We start from the raw sequence: 23,299 nt of genomic DNA, 5'->3' as shown, positions 1-23,299 counted from the left end.
TGCTATCTTGTATGATTGAAAAAATTGCAATAATCATGTTCCCATCAAAATATGCAACTGCAAAGGCTTCTACTACAGTACTTTTTCGTGTTTGACTGATCAGATTTTAGTATTCCACATCTTGTTAGCATTATTGTCGAAATGTATAGTATAGCCTTCAAAGTAGTGGATGTGCCTTCGATGTTATTTTCACTTTTGCTCACTGTACTTATTAGTATACCACGCACTACCAATATCCTTTTCCATACTTCGTGTATGTCTGTTAATTAACTAAGTGCTATAAATACCGTTCAGATATGATGCAGATATATATCTAGGAAGCCTCATATATAGTAAAATACCCAAGAAGTTACAAGGCCGACAGAAGTACTGCAAATAAGACTGGAACTGACAACCATACAAAATAACGAAAGAACAGCAAGGCCATACGTGCTTATAGCAGATTACAGATGAAGCGAGGTATCGACATCTACATCAGCCCTATAGCCTGAATTCTGCATTCCTCCCCATGAGCTCGCCGGTGGTGGCGACGTCTGGACACCGTTGGCACCAAGCCCATGGTACGCGGTTCCGCGCAGCGGCCTAGACGGCCGGATCAAGTCCGGGTGCAAGAACCACCTCGGATGCTCATTGCTGTTGGCGGCTTGGAGACCAAGGCTGAGAGCCGACGACAGGGACGACGACGAACTGGTGCGGTCGGTATCAGTAGTGTGCACCCTCTGCAACGCCCTTCCTTCTCTCATCTCCTTCACCTTCTGCAGGTTTCTGAACCTCTCTTGGAGGAGAGCTATGGAAGACGTGTGGATGATGGAAGGGGAGGCCTCGCTGCTGCCGTGCCTTCTCATTGGAGAAGGGAGAGAGGTTAGCAAGTGTTTGGTGCAAGGCACTACTAGCAGGAGCTAGCTATTAGCAGCTTCTACACTTGCTTGTTGGGTAGACTGATGTGAAGGGCTGGGGTTGTATGTTGGTGTATCGATCTATCTGTTTGGAGCTAGCAAGCAGGTAACCGCGAAGGACTGATCGAGGTGCGTGGCTGATCTGAGGTGAGATGGGGGTATATATAAGGGGGAAGGGCGTGGTGTCCTCTTGTAGCACTTACGCACTCACACACTGATTGCATGTGTTTCTGTGCCAACTCCAATGGATCCAATCCAGGCCACTTTATTGGCATAGCAATTTGCAGTGGAGAAGGAAAGGGAATCAGGGTGAGGCATGGAAAGTCCAAGCGGGAAATGGCCTCGCGGGGTAGGGTGGAGGGGAGTGGTGCAGTGTAGTAGGGGGTTTGGTGATTGGATGTGAAGGCTGATGCGCCACTTTTAAAAGGTGGCTGCGTAAGGGCGGGGAGGTAGTACAATCCAGCGTGGAGGCTAGCGCTTGGCGTGAGATCGTGGATGGGAATATGGCCATATAGGATTTTGCGATGGTCTTTGTCATCTAACTCTTGCCATGGAAGCCAGTGGGGGCCTTGAAACCTTTTCTTTTTCAAGGGGTTGCTGGCTCTCCTTGTCCGAGCCCTCCTTGTTCCTCAATGTTTACCCTCGCCTTGTTTGATGTCATGGATTGGGACAGGAGCACCCCCAAGGCGGTGAACCGTTCCAACTCCGGTTCTTTGTTTAACCCCGGGGGGGTTTGGTGGAGAGTCACTTTGATGCTTTCTGTTGTTTGGTTGCAGGGGTTCTAGTGTCCGGGTGAAGCGTGGGTTAGTGCTTCAACCAATCGACCAGCCAGATGAAGCGTTAAGATTGGCTTAAACAAACATTACCGCCTCTGAATCATGGATTCTGTTTTTTACTCGGAACAGTTGGACGACTGTACTGTTGGAGCAAGTTGAGGCTTTTTCGGTGAGTAGGTTTAACACTTTAACCTGATTATATATATTCTATATAAATGGTACGGTGTTTTAAAAATGAGGTCAAGTATGCAAGAGTCGTAGGCCCAAATCATCATATGTTATGCCAGACAGCCAGAGGGGAAAAAAACAAACACTACAGACTCTATGCATGATCTCTGCCCAGTGCTATCTGTAAGCATATCACGGTTTCCTATTGCAAAACTAGCTGGTTTAACTTTACCAGAGCACTAATAACCTGTGCTACGTGCCCTCTGGCCGTGTGGGCGCGGGCGTACATGTGTGTGCATGTGTGGATGTTAGGCAGCTTGCTCCTTTTCGTTGTCAAATGAAGGTTTGCGTCACTGTTTGTCAGAAAGGGACGTGTCATGTCATAACTTGCTGATCCATGCATCTCAATTATATATCTTGTCGTGGCTGCTGGTGGCTCCATGCATCGTCGTCCATCGGTATTCCTTTTTATTTGTATAACCACACAAAATACAATTGTCAAGGTCGTAGTCGATGACTGAGTTGATTATATTGACTGATCGAATCCCACGCAGGGGCTCCAAATCCAATCATATAATTTATATATACATGTGGCTGGTGGATCAGTTCAGTCGCTTCACTAGCTTGTGTACCTAGCTAGCTAGCTAGCTTAAGCTTAATAGCTAGGTACTACTAGGTAATAGAGGCAGGATTAATCAGATTTGGTATTGCATTTGATCCATAGTCAGATCAAGCTAGCTAGCGCAAACGATTCTGTGTGCATGCTGGTCACTGTGTTGATGGCCTGGGTGCCCCTGCCCTGCTTGTTTGGTGGTTGCGTTGCGTGCGTAGCATGTGTTGCACACAGCAGACCCAAGGCGATCGGGTTTAATAAGTCCTGAATCCTGATGATAAGATGCTCATCAGGTCGTTGGTTTCGTCGACGTTATCATTGATCGTACCACCCTGGTTGATTGATTGAAACGAAACTACCTGAGCCCTTGTTTAGTTCGTGAAATTTAGAATTTGGGGCTACTGTAGCACATTCGTTTTTATTTGGCAAATAGTGTCCAAACATTGACTAATTAGGCTTAAAACGTTCGTCTCGCAATTTCCCACCAAACTGTGCAATTAGTTTTTCTTTTCGTCTACATTTAATGCTCCGTGCACGGGCCGCAAACATTCGATGTGACAGGTACTGTAGCAACTTTTTGGACTTTAGGGTCCAACTAAACAAGGGCTGAAACAACAAGACTAGCTGTACTGTGGGGGGGGGGGGGGGGTGATGATGAAATTCTCGGATGAAATAATGCGTCATTTCTGATGGCACCGTACGAATATTACAAAGAAACAGCCGATTGGGTATATGTATATGTATATGGGTGCGTCACTCCTTTGCTGTTACTCTTATAAGTTATATAGGATCCCATGCATTGTTGAAGTTTCCTTACACGTCAGTTTTAATTTACTTGAGGGTAATGAGAAGGTTAAACCAAACGACGATACGGATGAGATGATGATCGGTGATGCGTAACAGTACCACTGCGCTTATCATGCTGTTGCCCTGTGTCCAACACAGGCCCACTCACTTCGTTCACAGACTCTAGCTCGTCGACGCACGCAGAGCAAGGGTGTCCCCGCCTGTGTCACCTGACACCTACTAACCTTCACGGCCCTATGCTGCCTATGCCCACTAATCCCTCTCGGAGACAACCAGGCATGGTTTAGATTGCAAGTTTTTTCACTCTCTCTCCATCACATCAAATCTTTAGATATATGTATGGAGTATTAAATGTAGATAAAAAAATAACTAATTACACAGTTTGATGGTAAATTACGAGACGAATCTTTTGAGTCTAATTAGGCCATGATTGGACAATAATTGTTAAATACAAACAAAAGTGCTACAGTGCCAAATACTGATTCCTAACCTCAATCTAAACAAGTCCCCCAACCACACAAATTCTTTCCAAAATACTTCGCCTCACTATTGATAGAAATGCCCCGTGGCCTCGTTGCTTGCCTGGAGGAAAATCCCCTACCGACCTGCATTTCCATATCCAAGCACAGCGTGCTGTTGTTCCACAGAAAAAGGTGACGCTGATGAGGCAGCCATATATCAGCGAGCGCTCCCGGCCGAGCAGAGGCGCAGAGCATGGGATGGCACCGTCACTCAGGCATCACCCCCGTGGGCAGGGCAATCATGCGTGCATTCGGCAGCGACTAGCGAGTGTCCGGTGTCCCCTCCGATCCAACCCGCGCAGGCGCAGCGACGATGGATCTCTCCTCCTCCTCCTCCTTCCGGGGGCCGGGGCGCCGGGGAGATCGAGAGGACGGGCGGTACACGCTACACGCGCGCACGTACGCAGCTGCAGGGCGGGCGCGCGAGGCATGCAGGCAGCAGGGAGCGAGGGGACTCATCATGCGGTCTGGCGACGAAGCTAACGGCCCCGGGCCGGGGGTGCATCGATCGTTTGGACGGGAATGGCGTGCGCTGCGCTGAGACGCGAGAGCCGTGCTGCGCAACGACGGGTCGGTCGGGCACCCATCGGGGCGACGGCGACCCGCGCTGCACGCCTCCGGGGGGCCAGCTTTTGCGAGGCGTCGCCTTGCGCTTGGCGCGCAGCTGTTCCCTGCATATACGCACGCTCCGCGCCGAGGCTGACGGGTCCCGGGTGGCCATCCCTGGCGCGTAGCGCCTAGCGCGCGGGCGGGACGATGGGAGCCGGGAGGGCAGGGACCGTGGCAGAGTCTTTTTGCGTGTAAACAGCGACGCACCGTACATTGATCGCCCGGTGCGGTCTCCACTGGTCCACGCCACAGGACTCGCGCTTGGCATGGGCGTGTCCGGACCCCGGACGCGGTCTCCTCCTGCGTGCTACGATGGGGCTTTTGTATGGGCCATGGTAGGTCGAGGAGCGAGCGCTTCCGATCGTCCCTGACGAGTCCATCCATCTGCAATGGGCTCAGCTGCCAAACACACGCCACAAGTATTTCTGTTGCAGTATAGTATGCGTACTACTACAGTAGTATGCCGTGCGTCCTTTCTTGGCCAGAGTTTGCGCACGCCATGACTGACGAGTCAGCAGCATGGCCAGATAAATTAATTGGAATTTATCTATAACTAAGTTATACATAGTCCAATGAGTACGGAATTTTTACTATAGTTTAAGCATATAATAATTAACCTACCATAAAAATTTCACCACAATTGGACCATAGAAGCTGCAGCTATGAATTATTTTAATTAATTACAGACAAAATTCGATTTTCCAATTAATCTAAAGCTACAGCAAAAACTTTGTACTAAAACGTACTATATTATATGTTTACTGTGTAGATCTACTCATGTGGAGTCCAACAAAATTAGATTTTCCATTTTATGATTTTTCTGTGATTTACTATGATTTTTCAAAGATTCAACTGAAATAAGAAAAAGGCAAAACCCCTGCACTGTAGCAAACCCGTCGTTATTGCAGCAAACACGTCGTTACTGTAGCAGAACCGCCGCTGAAAACCGCCTGGGGGTAGAATAGATGGTTTTGGAAAGTTCAGGGGTAAATCAGACCGTTTCATAGTTGAGGGGTTATGTAGACCACCTTCCATAGTTGGGGGGTGGAGTAAACTTTTTCCTTTGGAAAATACTCTTGAAACATACGTGTATAATCCATTGCAATATGTGCAATATCCCAATCTACTTTTTCAGCAACTTGCAGCGTACCTCTAAAACATCTGTAATTTTTTAAATGTACACTTGTAACATGCATCGTATCTCGGTGCGGCCTCCTTCCACCGTCTGCATCGGGGCGCCGCAGCCATAGCAGGAGGCGAGGCCGGAGGGCTTCTGCGCCAGGGCCCAACGCTTCTCCTTGCGCAGCAGCCTCAGTAGCTGGCAGCCGAGGGAGCGGTCGCCACGCGTGGGCGCAGCGGTGCCCGCGCGGTTAGGCAAAGCGGGCCGCAGAGCAGAAGTAGCTGCAGGAAGCAGTGGGGTGCGCGGTGGAGCAGGGAAAGGAGCAGTGCGGAGTGACCGTTGACGGCGGAGCGGCTCGTAGAGCAGAGTAGAGCAGGTCTCTCCTCACCTTCTCCTTTCCTTATGCAAACGGCGCAACGGAAGAGACGCGGATGCCGTAACAAAAAAACCAGCGGGGCAGAGCAGAGGTTTATTGCCCTGGTATGCAGGGCCACGAAGGGGCGTCCGGACGGATACGTAGCATTTTCGTAATAAAATTCTTTTTTCCTAAAAAAAATCTCAGGACTAGTGCCAGCCCAAAAGAGAGAGAAAAGCAGCCCATCGGCAGGGGGTGGTCGGAGCGTGATCCACTCCGACCCCACCTCAGCGCTGCAATCGACTCGGGCTAGACTAGACTCCGCTAGCTATACCGGGCCGTGCAGAATTCGTTTGGGCCTCTATCCATCACGACTAGCGACGCCCACCCGCCCCCCTGTGTACCAGGCCCTTTGAGAAACCCTTCTTCCGGCCTGGGCCGCACTGGCGCGCCTTGCGAAAGCCACATCATGCACCCGAGCGAGCTTCACGCAGAGAGCCCTCTTTCCCTCCCGCGTCCCGCGACTCCCGCAACAAGAAAGACCCGGCGCCTCGTCCGCTGCCCTACCGATCGAAACCAGCAGCGCTCGCCCCCACTTCCCTCCGTGCGAAACGGGCAGACAGACCCAGCCGTGGCCGTGGATGGAACGCAGCCGGCATGGTTGGCTTGATCGAGGGCCGAGGCAGCGGAAACTGCAGGGAGCAACGGTCTAGCTGCGTGAGGAAACTGCTCATGCATCTTGGCTGAAAACGCGATGGGATCGCGCCGGACCGGACTCGCTCATTCAAGGCATCCTGTTTGCCTGCCCTGTTCACGGTAGGTACCAGTGGGGCCGGTGCACCACCCCCGTTGCTGTTTTGGCCATCTCTTCCAAGCAGGCGCAGGCGCCCTGGCCTGCATCTACTTGTTCTTGCGCGTCCTTAATGGCTTAATGGAGACGTCGATGCTGATCGCCTGGCGTACCCGTGTTAGAAAAGGATCCTGGCCGGATCAGTCAAGCGAGCACAGTGGCGCGAACGACCATCGTACGTCCTGTACTGTACTCCGCTGCCCGTGACAGGTACGCGCATCGGCTTCGTTCGCTTGTCAGATCAGGCATGCCCGAAATGTTGGACGCGTGCACTGCACATCTCGAAAAAAACCATGTATATATATGACGCCTCTAGTATAGAAAGCTCCACTGCGGCAAGCTGAAACCCCTTTATCTGTTTCGGTCACCATTAGTGTGGTTTGGAACAGCGGTTGCGTCGCCCTGTACCGCCGCTAATTGCCGAGTGGTGATGGGCGGCGGGCATTCATATCCGCCACGAATTAGGGTCAGGGCGGGGGTGGTCCCTTGGATGATCACTAGTTCTCTGGGCGGCGTCAACCGTGAAACCGGGCGATATATGCGTGTACGAATGTATCAGCATCGCCTGTCATGTACACGGTTCAACCCATCCGCCAACTACCATCCTGTTTCACTTAGCTTATAAGCCATATTTTTTTCAGCCTTTCTCTCATAACAAATCAACCAACAATACTTTCAAATATGTCTTATCAGGCAAACGAACATGCATAAGTTCTCTGGATCTCTCACGACAGCGTCGTCGACAGGCAGGCTTCCTTGTTACTCCGCGTAGCGACAGCAGTGGAACGGAGTCTAATAACGTCCTAATCAAGTCAAAGGAATTCTGTTATGAAAGAAGTTTAAACACATTAGTACTGTAGAAGATTGTTAAGTTCCTAACCTAGCTCCATATGCATGCATACAGAAGAAAAACGAAAGGAAAACAGCACTGCTATGTACAAGTAGAAAGCGTGGCACTGACTTTCCGCTGGGAGCTTTAGAGAAGTGGACAAACACCATAATAACGCCATTCAAAACGTATGGTCCTATGCGTGATTAAATCTAGGATCTTGACATCAGCATGTTGGTGGAAGGGTTGAGCTCTTCATTGCATCTAGACAAACCCGGGCATTTGGCAACGCCGCCCACAGGATCACATTTCGCACGCGTGTGATACTACAAAGTATCTCACTCCCACGGTGCCCAGCTACTGGCCCCGTTCGCCGGTACCAAACTGGGCTGAAATTGACTGAAAATACTGTTTTGATTGAATTGTTGTGAGAGAAAAATACTGTTCCGGTTAAAAAAATAAACCGAATAAATCGAATTTAGGGTAAGCCGGAACAGGACCACTGTATAATTGCCATCGTCTCATTACTGCTGTCCCCTGACGTACGACGAGCATTGTTCTCGCCCCTTCGCCGGTGAAAACGTCTCGGTTCATTACTCCCTGTCCCAGTGGCAGCCCTTGCTCACTCGTTCACATAACCTAGCTCCATACACCATAGTGTAGGTGGACAGGCAAGCACGCAGCGTGTCTCCACCGTGCAAAGTACTCCTACGGCGACATGGCCGCCGTCGCTTCGCTCTGCATGCCCACATCCGGCATAGATCAACCTGCCATTGGCGCTTCCATTTTCCCTTGCTGCAAGGTCACCAGAGACTACAATGCAACAAGGGGTTTGTGTTTTAGGGGTTGTTTGGTTCATGCAGGAACTGCTAAAATTCCTATCACATCAAACGTTTAGATACATGCATGGAGTATTGAATATAGACTAATTACGAAACTAATTGCATAATTTGCGACTAATTTACGAGACAAATCTTTTAAGCCTAATTAGTTCATAATTTGACAACGTGGTGCTACCGTAAACATGTGCTAATGACAGATTAATTAGGCTTAAAAAATTCGTCTCGGAAATTAGCCTCCATCTATATAATTGATTTTGTAATTAATCTATATTTAATGCTCTTTATTAGTATCTAAACATTCGATGTGGCATGAATTTTAGGAGCGAGTGAAGAACCAAACACCCTCTTAACCCTAGCCTGCAAGAGCGAGGTGGAAGGAGAAGATCAGTTGGTGGATATGATTAACTAACCAACAGCCTTTTCGTTTCGGCTGAATTAGCTTATAAGCCAGGACTGAAAGTACTGCTGTCTAGTTTGGTGTGAGAGAAAAACATTGTTTAAATTGTGGATTATAAGCTAGATATGAGCGAATAAGCCAAAACAAACCTGCTGCAGCTAGACATCACATGACATTTTAAAAAAAAAAGACATCACATGACATCAGTACAAGTGCTGTTTGAACTAGACTACTAGAGTGCCGTAACGCCCACCACCACGGCACCACGGCACCACCGACAGACGAACAACGCGCCCGAGATCTCGCCGGCCTCATCGCAGTCTGGAGAGCTAGGCAAGGGACGAAGGGATAGATAGATACGTGACATCAGGGAAACCAATGCGGCCCTGTTCGCTTCTACGATAAACCATATTTTTTAACTTGTTTTTAAAACTAAAATAGTATTTTTTTTCATAATAAATCAGTCGGAACAGTATTTTGATTTATTTTTTCAGCGAAACCAACGGGGCCTACCAGACTGGGCTGGGAAGTCAGCAGACTTCAAACCATGCGCCGTTGTGCAGGGCGGCTGCAGGTTTTATCGCCTCGCGACCTCTTGCCAACGCAATCTTTGGCGTGTTTCTCCACCTTCCGTTATCATCAGTTCGCCTGTTTGTGGTTACGCTACGCTGGTTACTGTTGCGCTTATAAACTGCTATCAGGATCCTTTTTTTATCCGAAGGCAAAAAGATTTTATTAAATTATTGGGAGCAAAGTTGTAATCCCGTTTTGTTTTGTGTTTGTTTTTTTTATCCTCGTCCGCCTTTCTAAAAAATTATTGGGACCATAACTGTATCCTTTTTATAATTAAGCCTCTAGATAATAAACAAAGATATACCATAGAAAATTTAGAGCCTTTAATGGCATAGGCATATTCTTTGATGGGAACATATAACTATCAATTTGTTGTTCGACACATCAGTCCGGTTCCCAATCACAAAGACTCAACCTTTGCATGCAATGCCACATCTCCTCTCACTTGTGGATTCAGGGGCCGGCGACCCTAGGCCTCCGCTGGACTCCACTGAATTTAATTAATGTGCAGCCCATATACAAAGAAGATTAGGTGTACTACATAGCCCACTAAACCGTCCGGACTCCTAAAAAGCTCTAGGTCCACTATTGTCTCCTCTTGTTATCAATTGTGCATTGCTCAGTGGCCCTCGCCAAGAAGGCTAATATATGTCAGCGAATCAAACAAAACAAGCAATGGATTAATCTAAGCAAAAACTCAAATCCTAACATGGGCGACGACTACTGAATGCATAGTCTAAAGGGCGACCAAGGACATCCCCCTCCCGACCCCGATGCATCCCTAATGGACTCCAACACGATACATGGCCCAGCGACTCAAAAGACGGTGGCGTAACATGTTACGATTCTGGAAGCTCACTTGTTTCAACAAAACTTGTTTTGACCCATGTATTTGTTCTGGTTTTGGATGCACCAGCAACAATGGAGGGAAAATCAATGATTAGAATCAAATTTTTACCATGGCTGCAACTCAAATCCACACATCCATAACGCAAGCACATCTCTTTTGATTTGCTCTAGCTTCTCCATGTTGAAAGCAGAAGTCTAGACAACTCCCCAGTTATTGCGAGATTAGAATCTAGTGAGCCGGTGACACGAGATGCAAAATGGAAAATACGATAAATGCCATCAATCACCTAAACCCTATGAAACCAAAATAATGTGAAAAGCACCATGTTGGATGCCTAGATGACCATTCACATCATAATCCTTTGCATGAAATAAGACCTAGCAAGGAATTGATACTACTACATAAACTTTTTTTTACAGACGTCTCCGTTCTGGATAGAGATTACTCTATTAAACCCGCCTCTAAATAGTTTTTGAACCAGCCCACCTCTAGAAATCAATCTTTAGAGGTGGCTGGACTTTTTAATCGTATCTAAAATACCCTCTATTTTTTAGAGGCGGTTAGGTTTTTCCCGCCGTCACTCGAAATGGAAGTATTTAAAAAATGATTTCTTGAGATGGTTGGCAATTTGGCCCGCCTCTAAAATAAGTGCAACACAATAAAGTTTATAACATTTCCAAATCAAGTTGGATGGAGACGAGCATTATATCAAAGTTATAGTGCTCGAAGAGATCTACAACTTTGTAATTGATGACTTCTTCATTGAAGTCATTTAAGGTCAAAAAAATTTGTATTAAGTTTATATAATTTAATTTTTTAATTTTTTAATGACCTCAAATGGAGAAATGACCTAAAAGAATTGTGTAGTTGTTTACACCAAAATTTGGAAGAAGATGTTGCAGGGACTCGAAAGCTCCCAAGATCATGTCACCAAGGAATCAATTACGTGCAGATCAGGACCAGCTGATTCAGATGCAGAAAATGGAATCGACTTTCCACAGATAGCGCCAGTGGATAACAACAAAGGCTACGTTCGGCGCCAGGACGAAGCATGCCGGACTCTACAAAAAGGGAAAGATTAGAGTCCAAGTTATCTTAAATTAGGAATGTTTTCTCTAGGGTAAAAAATTGTAATAAGTCGTGCTTAGGCAGGAGTCATACACAGGGCCTGGGTATAAACACCAAACCTCGGCTATTGTAAGGAATCAATCAATCCAAATACAAGTCAATTACTTTTTTCGGCTCCGGCCACTCCTTAGGAGTAGGAGTAGAGTAGATCTCGGCGAGTTCTTCAGCGAGTACGGCTGCATCGATCCGATCAACCTCCACTGCTTGTCTGTAAGTACCATCATGGTTTATACCTCTGTTCGTATGGCTGCATCAATCTTATTGCCATTGATTAATATCTGTTCGATTAATGATATTTACCCTGAATGATAATCGATTCTTCTTACACAACCCCATGAGCTGTAATTGATTTATTCTCATGAATATACTAGAATCGACTATTTAGTCTATCTCCTTTCATATCGGCTCTTATAGCCGTATATTCGGGACTGTTTGGCAACACCGACAAATTTTGCCCTTAATTACTGATGAACTTTCTCTCCTTATCAATTGCAGGGTCAAATTAACTGGCACGTCTCAGGAGGATCGCATAGGATCTACCACCCCTGTGCTGAAGCTAGGCAGATCTGCTCCATCGAGCGGACTCTTCTGGCTTGCTGCGTGTGTCCTCGGTACAGGGCGAAAATTCTGTGTCGACACACATTTCTGGCACACCCAATGGGACTCGAACCCATAATCGCCTGATGGCGGTTCACAACAACGATGACATCCTAATGCTACATTATGAAGATCTACCTAATGGGGATAAAGGTATCATCAGCAAAGCTATAGAAGAGTTTTAGAATAAATGTTTGTTGTCCTACACCAAAACACGTGACAACACAATTATTCAGAAATTTCCACTACCAAGAGTTCTGTTACACGGGCAGACGAACACAAATGAAGCTGAAGACAGGTGTTTCTTTAAAGAGGTTGTGGACAAATCTATTCGTGATGCCATGTCGAGCCATAACGAAGCTTTCATGGACGTATTCCATAACGTCTTGAAAGAGGCGATTCATGGATTTCCAGTTGGTCAAGGTGGACCGGCTTATTACAACATTCTAGATCTGTTGACCCAGGGGACCAATCAAGTCGGTACCAGCCATCAAGAAGCAACACCGGCTGGTAGTGGTGATGTCCAGACAGTTCAGGGTTTATCTGAATAAACTCAAGGAACTACTGCAAATCAAACATAGTACCATCCTAGACCACCAGTACAACATGTGCAACAGCCGACGGGGCAAAGTCGTAACCAGGTGATCAATTTTGGCACATCAGACCACATACCGTCGTCGGCTCAAAAAATAGCACCGTCAGTTCAAAGGATCCGTAGAGATATAGATCCTTATATCTATAATCAGAGACTTCATACAGCAAGCCAGCAAAGGACTTAGCAGATTGAGATTCCACAAGGGTATCACTATGGCACAGATTATAACACCCTCCACATGATGCCAAATCCAGAATATCAAGGCATGCAGAATTTCAATTCACAGATGGGTCAGCAGGTATAGAGGAATCCAAATCCGCAAGCTGATGAGTTATTACTGAGGGTGACTGAGATGATGAAGAATCAGTTCGGTCTGAAGCCAAAAGGGCTGACCTTTTCGTACAAACGCCCATATCCAGAATGATATGATTTGGTCGATTTTCCAATAAATTATAGGCTCCCAGAATTTGCTAAGTTCACTAGCCAAGACAGTACAAGCACGATAGAACATGTCAGTTGGTATCTTACACAATTGGGCGAAGCGTCAGTTGAAGATGCCCATCGAGTTCGTTTCTTCTCTCTGTCCTTATCAGGGCCAACGTTCACTTGGTTTTCATCATTGCCAGCCAATTCTATTACCAATTGGGCTGACCTAGAGAAGAAGTTTCATACATATTTTTATACTAGGGCTGGAGAAAAGAAGATTACTGATCTGACAACCATAAGATAGAAGACTAATGAATCGAGCACTGAATTTCTTCAGAGGTTTCGAGAGACCAGGAACTTATGCTTCTCCTTAAACTTGGCCGATGATCAACTTGCTGCTTTGGCTATTCAAGGAATGCTGCCGATGTGGAAAGAAAAGCTGCTAGGATAATAATTTAACAACTTGGGACAATTGGCTCAACGAGTAGCAGTGCTTAATAGCCAATTTCGAAGTATGCGTAGAGATATCTGGTTCTAGAAGAGTACCTCAGTAGCCGAAGCTTATGATTCATACTCAGTCAATGACGGCTATGAAGATGAAGAAGAAGAGGTTGCTGCAGCTGAATGGAATTAGGGCAAGAAGACAGTGATGGTGCCAAATCCTTAGGGAAGAGGAGTCAAAGAGAGCTATGACTTTGATGTCACCAAATGAGATAAACTCTTTGATTTCTTGCTAGAGAAAGGGCAGATCAAGTTGCCCGATGGTCATGTCATGTTGCTCCCTGATATGTTGAAGAATAAGAAGTTCTACAAGTTCTATAATGCTACTTCTCATTTTACTAATGAATGCAGAATCTTTAGGCAGCATATATAGAGAGCTATTCAGCAGGGGAGACTCAAATTTGATACGCCTTAGAAAATGAAAGTTGATGATAATCCTTTCCTAGTAGATCAAAACATGGTTGATGCTAGGCTATTCAAAGGAAAAAACTAAGGTCCTAACATCAACCAAATCAAAGAAGCTGGAACAGTCGATCCCAAGATGCAAATATCGGCTGACGAGTATAGAGAAATTAGGAGACGTCGTGCCGAGCAAAAGAGCCGATGCGAGTAGGGGAAGACATTAAGAGTAGAGACAATAAAGCCGTGGGTCACATCTCAGATTCTGTTGAATAAATGGCTATGGCAGAAGGAAAAGGATTATCAGAGTTGGTTAAAAGATCAAGCGTACCAGCATCAATTGAAGCAAGAAAGGTATGAAAGGGAACAAGCCAAATTACATTGGAGTTGTCCTTTCTTTAGACATTGCTAGAATAAAGGTTTGAAGTTGCCTACCAGATATGACTGTCTAGGATGCAGCAATCAATATCGGGAGTATAGGCAGTCTCAAATCAACCGTCGGTCTATCCATGCTCAAGATGCATATCATCATAATAACATGGATTGATGCTTAAAAATAAAAGTGTTCATGATCGGCTTGGAAAAAGAGTTGTTGATCAGGACTGGGCTGATCATGAAGAAGAAGGCACTGAAAGAAGATATGTGTAGCAGGAAAGCTAGTGATGCCCAGGAGGTTTAACAAGAAGCCAGAAGAGAAGGGTGCAATGCCTAAGGAATAGAGAGATGAAACAGGCTTAGGCATCCGGTAAGACTCAAGTGTGGCGTACCAAACAGATAGCTGATAGAATGCAACTATCGGCTAATATCCAAATGGCTTTTCTGTTGTCATCAGAGTTCAGAGCTCCGACAGATCAAGAAGTTTATTCAGATTTCGATGAATCAGAGTATGAGGAGATAGTTGCCAAGTTGATGGTTGTACAGCAACCAATATTTGATAAGCCAGTCAAACATCGACACTTAAAGGCGTTATATATGAAAGGTCTTGTCGATGGGAAGCCGATGAACAAGATGTTGGTGGATGGAGGTGCTTCTGTCAATCTTATGCCTTACACTACTTTTCATAAACTTGGCAAAGGATCAGAAGATCTGATAGAGACTAACATGATGCTTAAGGATTTTAGAGGTAATACGTCTAAGACCTGGGGGCAATAAACGTCGAGCTAACAATCGGAGGCAAGACTCTGCTCACTACATTCTTCGTCATCAATGGGAAAGGGTCTTATAGTTTGCTCCTCGGTCGTGATTGGATTCATGCAAATCGCTGCATACCATCAACCATGGATCAATGTTTGATTCAATAGCATGGGGATGACATCGAACTGGTTCACACTGATGAGTCCGTGAGTATAGCAACAGTCGATCCAGTCTTTTGGAAACTAGGAGACTTCGAATGTTTTTCTGGCAAGTCATGGAAAGACGGCTTCATTAAGATCAGCAATGAAAGCCAACAACTGATGCAAGTGATCGGCTCAGAAAGCTTGTTTTAGTAGAAAAATTGCAACGTCACATCAGCCATTGGATTAAAGGAAAATAAGCGTTGAGTCTTGGAGATGGATTTAGGTCAACGTATGTGAATGCTGAGTCAAAGTGTGAGTGTGATTCAGAGTTAATGGATTTCTTAAGAAGTTCTGTTTCACTTAATAGGATGCTTGACCTGGGTTCATTAATCATTCGACCTTTGATATAAAAAGTTCTATGGTATGTTATCCTGACACCCGGTCAAAATTTGATAGCCGATTCTTTGTCGGCTCTAATAGCCGGTACCAGGAGGGTATCGCCTCTAGTTCAAAAAATGAAAATCTTCAAAGACAATAAAAGCCGATATGATATGTATCGCCTATAGAGCAAAAAACACAAAAGCAATCATATACAAGGGCATTGCACGGCACATTCATGAAAGAGCAAGAGTCTTTGTTCATCAGATTACCCTAAGTACAAACTAATCAAAGACCTTGTTCACCACATCTTAAGCGGATGTGATGTCTACTATGGCCTCCGCTGCCATGGTGAATTCTTCGAGCAGGTCCTCGTGCTCCTTGGGGCCATTGCCCATAGGGAAACCAGTCTCCATGGCATGGAACTCGTACCTAGTTTGGACTTGTGTCGTGGTTAGCACCACCGCCGCACCATGACAGACACCATGAAGGGCGATCTCCCGAACGTGGACCGGGACATCCTAGAGATGAGCGGCGATAGAGGAACCCCGTGCATTGACGGCATCCACGGCCGCGTTCACCGCCAGTTGGAGAGACTCCAACTGCACCGTTAGGGCTGATAGTCACAAGAACAAAAGACTATCAAGATAAAGATAATGGAAATTAGAATGAAGCATTCCTAGAGTTTGTCTTACCCACCACCATGGCATCAGACTCGGCTAGCTATGCTCGGACGGCACTGGCCTCCTCCTCAGCCACGTGAAGGATGGCCTGAGAGACCTCGAGGCGAATCTCAAGTTGACTGTTCTTCCAAGTCACCTCAAAATAGCAATTCTGAGCCATTCTCCACTCATGAAGGTAGCACCAGGCGTCGTCACCATTATAGGAGTTGGAAGAATCCGATGACGATGCCGGCATAGAAGATGCGGCGTTAGATGGCCTATCGGCCCTAGGAAAAGGACGGAGACTGTCATTCACAACAAACCTGTAGGTAGGTCGGTGAGTCAGAACTGTTCATCATCATAAACAAGAAATGTCATCTCACCTCATACGTTGGAGATGCTGGTCCATCGGCATATTCTCCTCTAGGATTTCCTCCGCCGTGCGCTTGCCTCGGTTGTCTTCGCCAGCCATGAGGGATGATTAGATCCATGAAGGGGAGAAGGAAAACTGCTACAGGGTTTCGGTAGGCGGAGAAGAGCAAAGGAATAGTTGTGAGTGGAGATGTGTTCGAGGCTGAAACCACCGGCTGGTATTTGAGGACCTAAAGCGAAGAGGCGGATGCCTTGGGACATATAAAAGGCAACCGCAATTAATAGGAGGCAAAGCGCTACTTCACTAATGCTAATAGGAGTGCGGCATTTAGCAATTGAAGGCAGGAAATCGAAGGATTCTTTTAATAAAAGCTGTGTTTCTAGACTCGATTGGATTTTAAGTCTAGGATCGGTTGTATCAAATCGGCTCTTTAGCCAAAAAAGGAAGCGTAATTAAAGAACGGAGAGTACGATTGATTCTACACAAGACATGCGTTGACATGTAGATTTCAAGTCTAGAACAGCATGGATCACTCTCAATGTTCCTAGCCGAATGGCATCATCTCTCGCGATCTGTTTAATTTCTTCGGTTGATCTGGGGATGCTCTCAAAGATGTACTTATGACGGTCAATGGTAATGAGACTCTAGAGAAAGCTAGGGATGGATTACCCTTGATAGCCAAAAGCAAGATAGCCGACATGGTTACATAATCGAGAGAAGCCTTATCGGATCAAGCGTTGTGCGCCTGGTGATGTTTAAGCTTTGGAAACACTGAAAGGGGAAGAGGATTTGGCAGAGCAATCAAATGGGAAATATTTGAAGGAATATTACCCTAACGTTTGGATTAACACCTGACAACCAAGTTGCTCGGCTGCCAACTCTAATAGCCGATACCGGAAGGATATCGCTTCTAGTATGAAGATAAACCCAGAAGGGTAAAAGCCAGTACAATATGTATCGCCTGTAGGAGCAAGGTAAATACGAACATAGTGATGGATGAAGTGAGGATCATTGGAGATGAAGGAGTTGTTCATTGATATCACTTAGCATAAGCTACAGATCAGAAAATACTTTATTTACTTTGTCATCAGCCTAGGAGGTTAGAGCTATAGAGTTGGCAGCATCAAAGAAATCCTTAACCTGTCGCTCGTAATCCCTAGGGTATCTAGTAACTAGAGCTCCATGAGGAAGAAGACGAAGATCATGGCCAGAGTGAACTTGCGCAGGAGCCAATGCCATGGCAGCCCCATGACGAACGCCATGAAGAGCGACTTCTCTAACGTGGTTCGGGATGTCATGCAAATAAGCCACCGGAGCAGCACCCCTAGCATTGACAAATCCTACAGCATGGTCCACAGCCAAACAAAGGCTTTCCAGCTGAGCCGACAGATCTAGAGGATTTGAAGAAGAGGTGAGCAGGATTTCAAGGAATAAAAGTTGAGGAAGAAATAGAAAATAGTGGTAAATGTCTCACCAGCAATTGTGGCTTCGGCCTTGGCTAGCCTCTCCCATGTCGGGTTGGCCTCAGGGGGTGATCGACCTTGAACTATGGCCAGAGCCGATTCTGTAATAGAAAGACAGTCAACAAGTTTCTCGCCAGTCCAGTTAATAGAAGCGATTAGGTCATCGTTATCTCTCGACCTCCTCGGGTAACAGGGGAGCTGACGACAAATTGGTGCTGAAGATGACCCCAAAGGCTGAGTAGAGTCGGCCCTCTACTCTAGGACGATGGAAGCATCGCAAGTTGCACCCTTTTGGCGGTGGATGCGCTGGCGCGATGATGTAGATCCATCAAAGGCCTCCTCAGCGGACCTCTTGCTGTTCTCCATGATCTTAAACCTACAAAAGAACAGAAGCTATACTAAGGATGCGGAAAGTTTGAGGCGAAGCGGGCTGTTGTTCGATCCACGACCGTGGCCCATGTATATATAGCTCAAGAAGGCGAGAAGACTGGTTTCACCGAAGGTGTGAATTTGGAGTCAGAAACAGAGGTGGAACGACACTCCGGGAATTCAGGGGACGGATAACGAAGAGATAATAGATTCGAACTTATTGCATCCCCGAATTATGAAATGTCATGAAACAGATTCGAAAATTTTACATTTACCAGAAATCAACCTATCAAGGCTTCTTTGGATTGAAGGGAGTCCAGACCCCTACAAGGCCGAAGGTCATCGTGAAACGAATCAACATTGGCCCATTGATAAAATTGTGCCCGAGAAGAGAAAAATCGCCCGGTCAACATGTGCTCAGCCGATTCCTCGGTAAATTGAGAGACTATGGGAAAGAAGCCTGTGGCTTTCCCAGTGGATGTTTAGTGGAACAAACAAGGGAAAGGTGTCCACATATTTTAGCCCTTGCAAACACTAGAATAGCTCTGCGAGCATGGTGAAAAGACACAGGTGATGTCACAAGACGTCTTCTAGCCACAGTAGCTGATTCTCTTGCTCGATAAGGTGCTAAGACGGGAGACGCAATCGCCCTATACACAAGAATTCTTCTAACCGCTCAAGATCTTCATGGCAAGAGAATGGACCATGGAGGGTCCAGCGAAACTAGAGGCACTCGAGGGAGTAGATGGAAGCAAAACATGGCTGAATTGTTGAGCTGCTCTCGCCAGGGTCAGATGAGCTTTTTATAGCCGGCTTGGGAAGATGAATCCAAGTGCCCATGAAGCAGCGACACTCTTGTGAAAAGTTTTGAGGCATAGGCTCATGGGTGGATGTAGGCAACGACAAATAGTGGACCCTCGATCAAGGTTCTCTACCCGTGACTGTGGACCAATCAGGAATACATACATGATAATTTTGGAATAAAATTACTTTTATCCTAAAATTAGGGGGCATGTGTTTACACCAAAATTTAGAAAAAGACGTTGCAGGGACTCAAAAGCTCCCAAGATCAAGTCATCAGGGAATCAATTACGTGCAGATCAGGACCAGCTGATTCAGATATAGAAAATGGAATCAGCTTTCCACAGATAGCGCCAGCGGATAACAACAAAGGCTACATTCGGCGCTAGGACGAAGCATGCCAAACTCTACAAAAAGGGAAAGATTAGAGTCCAAGTTATCTTAAATTAGAAATATTTTCTCTAGGGTCAAAAATTATAATAAGTCATGCTTAGACAAGAGTCATGCACAGGGCCCGGGTATAAATACCAAACCCTGGCTATTGTAAGGAATTAATTAATCCAAATACAAGTCAATTACTTTTTTTTGGCTCTGACCACCCCTTAGGAGTAGGAGTAGAGTATATCTCGGTGAGTTCTTCAGTGGGTACGGCTGCATTGATTCGATCGATCTCCACTGCTTGTCTGTAAGTACTGTCATGGTTTATACCTCTGGTCGTATGGCTGCATCGATCCAGTCGACCCCCACTGTGGCTCTGGTATAAGCTAGTTATCGACTCTTGTTTAATTCAAGTATGGCCTGTGTGATTCTGTCTCACACCCCACTGCTTGAATTAGATCAAGGTCAAGTTATCGACTCTACCTTAGAATGGCAGTCTTTGGTAGATTCATTAAGTTACCGATATTGCTTATTGCTTTCATTATTTATCTAATTACAGCAATATCACTCTGCCCGATTGAGATTAATTTAGATCGGCCTTATATCTTATTTGACCCATCGTTTGCTAACCTAAAACTGATCCAATCTACACATTAAATGATGAGTTATGTCTTATCGGCTATTTTACATCAATCTTGATCGTGCATAACGTGCGGTTAAGGCATGTTGCGTCTTGAGTAGATCTATTGGCTAGAGAGAACCGTTCCATGGCCCGTTATCACGGCCTGTGTGATTCTGCCTCACACCCCACTATTAGCACCATGGAGTGGGGATCGATATTTAGTAGATCTATTCCTGGTAAGGCATGACTTTAACTGTGCGTTATGCCTGAATCGGTTATTTTAGCCGATATCGAGCGCTTTCACGAACAATTCGCATCATGAGACCATTGAAGTAAAGATAGATTGAAAGATATGTTAGCCCCATGATCTTATTATTGTCTTACGGCCTGCATGATTCTGCCTCATGCCCCACTGATATTAGTAATGAGTTAGGGTCATCGAGTCTATTGTTATTTCTACGGCCTGCATGATTCTGTCTCATGCCCCACTGGTCATGATGATAGATGAGATCTAACATATTTATTAGATTTATCTTTATTAAACAGTTAAGTGGTGTTAAATTATTGAGTCTATCTCCTTTCATATCGGCTCTTATAGCCATATATTCGGAACTGTTTGGCAACACCGGCAAGTTCTGCCCTTAATTACTTATGAACTTTCTCTCCTTGTCAATTGCAGGGTCAAATTGACTGGCACGTCTTAGGAGTATTGCGTAGGATCTACCACCCCTGCGCTGAAGCTAGGCAGATCTACTCCATCGAGCGGACCCTTTTGGCTTGCTGCGTGTGTCCTCGGCATAGAGCGAAAATTCTGTGTCGACACACATTTCTGGCACACCCAGTGGGACTCGAACCCACAATCGCCTGATGGTGGTTCACAACAACGACGACATCCTTATGCTACATTATGAAAATCTACCTGATGGGGATAAGGGTATCATCAGCAAAGCTATAGAAGAGTTTTAGAACAAATGTTTGTTGTCCTACACCAAAACACATGACAACACAATTGTTCAGAAATTTCCGCTACCAAGAGTTCTGTTACATGGGCAGATGGACACGAATGAAGCTGAAGACAGGCGTTTCTTTAAAGAGGTTGTGGACAAATCTATTCGTGATGCCATGTCGAGCCATAACGAAGCTTTCATGGACGTATTCCATAACATCTTGAAAGAGGCAATTCATGGATTTCCAGTTGGTCAAGGTGGACCGGCTTATTACAACATTCTAGATTCATCGACCTAGGGACTAATCAAGTCGGTACCAGTCATCAAGAAGCAGCACCGGCTGGTAGTGGTGATGTCCAGATAGTTCAGGGTTTGAAACAACCCCAATTTCCGTGAAGGGAAATCCATAGAGTTGAAGTGTAATAAGACCGTGGTAGATCATATTACCCAAATTCTAGTCGAATATCACATCCATACAACGATAATATCAGAGTACAAATAGTGCGGAATTATATAAATTATTACATCGCCACATTGGTGGAATCAAAGGTAGCATTCATTCAGAACAGCTTGAAGATAAGATCGCCAAACTCGAGCGTAGGCATAAACCCCTCAACCGTCAAACTCCTCGGAGCTATACTCCTCAGCAGAACCTATATGCCAAAATTTATCAGTACGATTTGTACTGGCCACTCCCAACCCTATGAGCATTGCTTTGTGGAAATTGGATGCAAGTTGGATATAGTCAAAAGGAACCTATAAGGCTGGGGTTTCCTATGTATTTTAGCATATCAAGTATATAACAATATAGTCAAGTTTTAACACCATTCCCACACATATTCCACCCATTCCCATTCCAGAGCCAGGTTTCGATCCCGGGGATTGACATACCACCATCTCCACACCATCACCATACCATACCATACCATACCATACCATACCATACCATACCATACCATACTATACCATACCATCGCTCAGTCGACAGGCCAACTCCCTCTCGGCACTGTCTCAAGGCTCGTAGCCCCTGGCTATGACCGAACACTCACTTGTAGGGGGGGGAGAAAAGAAGGACTCATCTCTCTATCTAGTTTAAGCGAAACCTAGGAAAGGTCCATAGCCGACAAGTCGGCACATGTATTGATCGATCAACCATATACTCTGCAGAGGTTTTACATAACCACAAGATCTGCCTTCCTCGTTGACCATCGTCAACTGGGCTGATTCCGGCCGTTTGCTAGCCTAGGATAATGCCACTCTACCATTCAGCCCTGGTACACCCTAAGTCTAGTCTAGGGTGGCTGAAACTGTGAGTCATGAGCTAGGTCCACAAGGTCTCCATGAAGTCTCGAAAGGGTGTGGGGGAAATCCTCCGCGCCCCATACCTCCTTACACTGTCCGCTATCAACCTAGCAGTAGTGGCAATATCCTACCAAGTAGTCCGGCCATCCCGCACCATATAGGGCGAGTGGTACGGTAGTACGTAAGGCTTCCCGGTGAATCTGAGTACTAGTAAGTCCTTAAGGATGACCAAGCCAGAATGTCTTCATCAGGGTTTCCATTTACTGAGCCACCACAACACCTCCATCCCGGGCTCCTCCTATCATAGGTTCACACCTAGGACCACCTCATATACCATTTACCCACCACAGGTATCTATTCCAGGGGTGCCCAGGTAGCCCCACATGGCAAGACTTGCCCCAGGCTCATCGTATACTCCAACTTGGTCAACATAACCCTCACCCTCCACGCACCCAAGTCACATACGCAGCACTCTCCCCATGGCCCAGTTAACACCAGTTTCCAGCACGCATCAATGTAGTACAAGCATAGTAGAAGTAATAAGCATTATAGCAGCAAGCGTGTGTCTAACCTAATAGCAGGGTGAGCAAGGGTAAGGTTACGTCAAGGTAAAGGTCATCAAGACAACATACTATCATGCAAGTCCTATCACAGTGTGATTACAACAATAAAGTAAAGCAATAGCAGTTCTATATTAGCCATGCGTAATAGGTACTACGAGATTGGGTGAGATGTGGCACCTTCAGTGTAGTCATCTCCGTATTCCTCGTGGTACTCACGATCCTCGTCCGTCAGGTTCTCCTCTAAGTCTGCAACGATCGCATTATAGTCGCGTTAGCGACGTCTATAGAATAGCACAAAGAAGCAATGGAAAT

The 23,299-nt window shown here is 45.9% G+C and overlaps 1 long non-coding RNA gene across 2 annotated transcripts; it reads left to right on the top strand.

Annotated features, from left to right (window-relative positions):
* Nucleotides 1-577: 577 nt before the first annotated feature.
* LOC136504954 (uncharacterized) lies at nucleotides 578-1,948 on the top strand. 2 transcript variants are annotated; one of them, XR_010771025.1, is made up of 3 exons: nucleotides 578-690; nucleotides 762-861; nucleotides 1,673-1,948. It is a non-coding gene; the product is annotated as an uncharacterized lncRNA (long non-coding RNA). The 2 variants fall into 2 exon arrangements; XR_010771036.1 differs by having other exon boundaries at nucleotides 580-695.
* Nucleotides 1,949-23,299: the final 21,351 nt, after the last annotated feature.

This window comes from Miscanthus floridulus, chromosome 1 (assembly GCF_019320115.1).
Source record: "Miscanthus floridulus cultivar M001 chromosome 1, ASM1932011v1, whole genome shotgun sequence".
Classification (NCBI taxonomy): Eukaryota; Viridiplantae; Streptophyta; class Magnoliopsida; order Poales; family Poaceae; genus Miscanthus; species Miscanthus floridulus.
This window is presented reverse-complemented; position numbering and strand designations above follow the sequence as displayed.